General features: G+C 40.2%; 1 long non-coding RNA gene across 1 annotated transcript in view; it reads left to right on the plus strand.

Moving 5' to 3' along the window:
• Nucleotides 1–3,675, plus strand: part of LOC110392863 — a 4,987-nt gene extending 1,312 nt beyond the window's left edge. The window contains exons 2-3 of the long non-coding RNA XR_002434660.1: nucleotides 1,375–1,466; nucleotides 2,564–3,675. This is a non-coding gene — a long non-coding RNA (uncharacterized LOC110392863). The remainder of the gene's footprint in view (nucleotides 1–1,374; nucleotides 1,467–2,563) is intronic.

Here is a 5,369-nt window from a genome sequence, read left to right on the forward strand (position 1 = left end):
CCTTCCTTCCTTCCTTCCTTCCTTCCTTCCTTCCTTCCTTCCTTCTTCCTTTTTTTTTCCTCTCTCTTTTTTTTTTGTTGTTGCTTTTCCTCCAAGAAAAAGTGTTCTTACTGATCCCTATTCCATGTTAGCATTAAGACACTAGCAGCACTGTGGAAAGAAGTCCCCACATATCACTCAGTCAAGCAGTCTAAACATCCATGTTGGAAGCTTTCCAGTGTTGCCCAGTCAATGACCACAGGACTTGTTTGGAGAGCAGTCATTAGCGGCGGCAGTCCTGTAATCCTGCCGTTCTGCCTACCCGTTCCTCAGGAACTCTCAGACGCACACATCCTGGTGGCTTTGCAGTGTGGACTGCTAAGAGGTTAAGTGTGTATTTAACATGTGATTATCGCACCCAGAGAGCCCATGACACAAGACAGAGAATGGGTTTTTATGGTTTCAAGGGGTTACAGCTATGTCACAGTGCTAGAAGATGGCTACAGCTCTTAAGAAACTACATGCAGTCAATAAGTATTAAGTTTCTAAGTAGGCAGTTATTAACAAGATTCTTCCATGCGTCTTTTTTTTTTGGGGAACCTGATGAAACACTTTAAGCACCCTCCAGAAACATTGCATTCCTAGAGGAGATGGCAATGCTTCAGATATTGGATAAAAGAGAGGAATCTAGTGCCCCATCCTTCCAATAAAATTCAGTGACTATTTACCATAATAATAAACCAGCTATCTCATTAGATATGTTAGTTAAAACAGTGCTGAGAATAAATGTATTTATTGTTCTACACGTAGGACTTAGATTGCGAGAGAAGAATCACAACAGCAAAGATCTAGGCCTATGTTAGTTTCCTTATCAACACATGGAAGATAATCCCGCAGTGCTCATCTTCCTAACATTTGTTGTGCAACAGAATGTATTAATTTGAAAAATGCATTTGTTTTCTTCAGAAACTGATAGGCAAGCATGACATAATATATTCTAAAACATCTCCTGTAAAACAATATACTTGATGTCCTTAATTTGAGCTGACAAGTTTTACATAGGATGTCATATTTAATCAGTGTACATACAATGTTCTGAAATGTAAAGTGGCATAAACATTAATTTACTCCTAAGCCGTATCATGCAGACATTGGAAGTAATAATATGTGCAGATTTCATTGACTTTACAGTACATTCAGTGGTGTTAAGAACAGAAATGACAAAGTTGCAGGGTTAAACTTTAACGTGTCTGATGGATCTGTTCATACCAACCCTTTTATTTTTGGAAACTATTCTACATCTTTGTATTATTTTCAAGGTATGTTATTAGCTTAGTTCAGGTGTTTAGACCTGAAAATTGCAGTAACATTCTTTTCTGTTCTTTTTGTCTGTAGGATAAATGGGGATGCATCTGAATGTGTGGAGGTGTGCACATGTGCCCATGTACACGAGCAAGTAGCGTAGACACGGAGTCTGAAGCATGCAGGTAAGGAGATGATCATGTTCAATAGACAGGTTTTACATTTCACTGTGGTAGGCCTATGATCTTTCTTAGGCAGGATTAGTTAATTAGCTGAGGCCATGTCTAGTTCCTCAAAAATGAATCCCTTCATGCATACCGTCCTACTTCTGCTCACACATTTTGGAGTGGATTCTTCTCCAGATAAATGCTGAGAATCATATGAAGTATTGGAAAGCTGGAGGTACTCCTCATTCGAAACAGTATGCAGCTGAAATCCTTGATTTCTGCACCCTTCCTATAAAATATATATATTTTTTATGTTATGTAGCTATGCTTCAGAACACTATGTACCATCATTTAACAATCTGAACTTGCAGCAGACTCACTTCATCATGTATGAAGTAAAAATGCAGAGAACTCCCTGTTTCCTGCTGCAAATATCGTATCTAGTATTTCTCTACCCTCACTAGACCTTATGTCTAGACTTACACAGCATAAAACTCCTTATTGAATGTATTGTACACTGCTTGGTATGGCTGCTGCAAAATCAAATTTTCACAAAATTGCTTGCTGTAATCAATATCTCAACACTCCACTGCACATGCTACAGGATTGTCACAAAGTCTCTGATTTCATCAATCCACAATGAATGTGGTTGCAGCAAGTAATCTTAATACCCAATAAAATTATTTTACAGACATGAAAAAGCTTTCTTCCCCCTGGTATTGAGGAATTTGTTTGGTAGGGCTTTCCAGACTTGCAATATTTAAATGAAGATTATAGACAAAACAACAAGATACATTAAGTACTTTTAATAACATGTTCTGAAACCACATGGCTCCTCTTAAACGCAATCATGGAAGTTAAACAGCAAAATAAGGTGCCTGAATACATGTAGAGTCATGGTGGGTACCTTATTATATGTAATTATTTGTAACACACCTGAATACTTTTAACACAGAATCTCATTACTTTAAATAGTTGCAATTTCTCCAAACAATAATGTAGATTAGCCAACAGATTAGTGTGTTTACTCAGCTTTAAAACAAAGCTTTCTCTGAAGCCAAAAGAGTGATGACTCCTTTTACACAATCCTTTTTTTTTTTTTTTTTTTTTTTTAGGAAACTGTAGAGCTGTGATCGAGAGTGGCATGATATTTCCTTCAAAACACTGGTATTTGGACCATTTAATTATGTAAATATTAACTGTGTTTTTCATGTTTGCCCTTTTGTTTTTCTTTCTTTCTCAGCGTCTTTTCCTACATGCTTGGTAAGACAATTTCTAAAAAGTTAAATGACTCTAATGCAACTGAACCCAGGTTCGGAACTATTCCTAGCAAACCAATTACAGTTGTGACTTTGTGGTAATTTGCAATGAGTTGTTGTACACTGCTAGGATTCTCCCTCTGCACGTACAGCCAGCAGCCTGCTTGTGAACATTGCAGCAGAGCTGTGCCATTGACCTGCCTCTCCTTCATAAGGCCAAAGTCTGTCCTTTTGATGCCATGCTGTGTAAATTGCATTTTAAAATTATTCCTCTTGTTTCAAAGGAGTGGGAGTATCCTTGCAAAATCCATGAGAATGTGTATGTTAGAAATAAAAGAAATTCTCTTTGGGAAAATAACACATATTGTCATTACAGTGACTTCTCTGTTGGAGCTTTGCTGGTATGGCTCTACTGGGAAAGTCTCCATAGGGCATCTCAGCTTCTTGTCAGGGCTTCCTGTGACCAGCACAGCTACCTATACTGTGGACCAGTCCCTACGCTCCCCTCCAGTCTTGGTGGGACTACGCAAATACAAATGCTTCCTGCCTGTTTGTCCTCCCAGCACTCTTGGGACACACAGAGGTCAGCAGCCTTACTCATGCCACACCATTGGAGAGATGGGAGAGGAGGAGGTCACCCAAGACCTGCAGTGAGCCCATGGCAGAGCGTGGAGCAGATCTGTTCAGTTTCTGCTTGCTCTTGCAGACCTTTCTTTTTTTTGGCACCGCCCCAAACTCATCCTGCGGTTCATGAACCTTAACAAACCTTTCAATGAAGCTTGTCTGGGTTTTGGATTGGTAAAGAAATTTGAAACCAGGCAAGGTTTTGTGTTGGTGTGTGCTGCACTGTGAAAATTTCACATGCCTGTTTTTCACCCCACTTGTTCGGCCATAATACCACGGCACAGCAGGCCAGAAAAGTGCAGGTTTTACTGAACAGCACAGTTTATAAGTAGAAGGTGTTGAGAGTGGCGGGTATGGAAAATGGGTTTTCAAGAGTTTATGAATGTTACCACTTCCTTTGGGAATCCACATTCCTTGCAAAATCTATTCCTATTCCCACCCATACAATCCCTTTGTTTTTACTGCAGTGGTCCTGTGTATCTAAGAATTTGGCACTACGTATTTGTTAACAGACTCTTCATGCGTAGTTTGAATTACTCATAAAATCCTGTTTTCCGCAACCTTTACGAAGAAATGCAGAATAGCTAGGTTAACTGAAATCAAAGGAAAGCAATCTTAAATCTTTCATAAAATTCTAAACAAGAAAGGAAGAAGGGCTCAGACTATGGTGGTTTAAATGTCTGTGCTAGTGCACTCTCCAAAGCAGTTTGCAAGTCAGCCGTGAAAACGTGCAGCTTGAAACATGTTTTCTGCTTGCACTGAGGCAACTAGACTGCTAATCTTCACCCCAAATGTAGACATGCACTGTAAAAAGAGTACAGCCTGTGCAAGGTCTTGCTCAACACAGTAGTCCTTATTTATCCCCCTGGGGCTTTTCATTGCCTCCCCTTGCAGCCTGTGATTAGATTGACGGGAGCAGAGCGAGACCCTTACTCAAGATCAAGCTGTACGCTGTTACGTGCACGGGGGAGCAGGAGGCTACAAGGAGCTCATTTACTTTCCTTTCATAGCCTGTTTGTGTTGCGTTTTAAGGAAAAATGCTTCCCATCAAACTGCTGTGTAAAATTTTATTGTGTCTACCCAAGCTGTGCTAAAATGGAAGGCAAGCAATCTGCCTCAGTTGACGTGTTGCTGTATTTTTCATTTTCTCAGTAGAGCTAAGGTGGTAGGCAGACATCCGCTTTCGGATCCAATTGTGCTGACCAAAGAATCCTCATCTCTGCTGCTTCACACTTCTCCCCATCTGCTCCGCACTCCTGGCTCTGCCAGCAGAAGGGCTTGCAGGAAACTTTAGGCAACGCACTGCAGGCAAGGGCTAAATCCACTCTCAGCAGCCATCTGACACAAAGGAGACTCCTCGTATCTAACCAGTCATCTCCTTTTTTTTTTTCTTTCCAGCCATACTGTATCTGAACACCCCAGGCAAAGGTTGGGGCACGCAAACTTCTCTGTGTAATAAGCTTGCCATTTTCTCTAGCTCTGCCTTTCAATTTACTGAAGAACTCATTTTCTACTGCTTCTCTAAAATACGATCAATGCAACAGAGAAATGTCTTCCCATGAAAGAGGGTCAAAGTAATTGCTGGAGATGCATGCAGTTTAGGTGTGCTGTGATGGTTCTGGCATGAAACTCCATTGATCCGTCCACTCCTTTTGACCTCTTTTCATTCTCCATGACATATGTCCTGTATGGTTAGCACATTTTGTTTCAAGCTTCCTGTTCATTTGCCCTATCTCCTTCCTTGCACGAACACAATAGTTACGAGAAGATATTTACCACCCATACCTTGCACCTCCAATGAGAACACATCAGGTACAGCTTTCACCATCATACAGCATAGCATGATGTTAGAACTTTTACTGTACTAAATATTGTTTGCTGATAATTTTACTCTTTTGTGATCTCTCCCTGACAGACTGTTTTTGATGGGCACTTTCCAGGCAGTTCATTAACATCTATAAAATGAAAAACACAATCAACTGGTACATCCCAACAGATCAATAATCTTTTTTCTTAAATCTTAGCAATTTTCTGAGTC

This window comes from Numida meleagris, chromosome 1, assembly GCF_002078875.1.
Source record: "Numida meleagris isolate 19003 breed g44 Domestic line chromosome 1, NumMel1.0, whole genome shotgun sequence".
NCBI classification, from domain to species: domain Eukaryota; kingdom Metazoa; phylum Chordata; class Aves; order Galliformes; family Numididae; genus Numida; species Numida meleagris.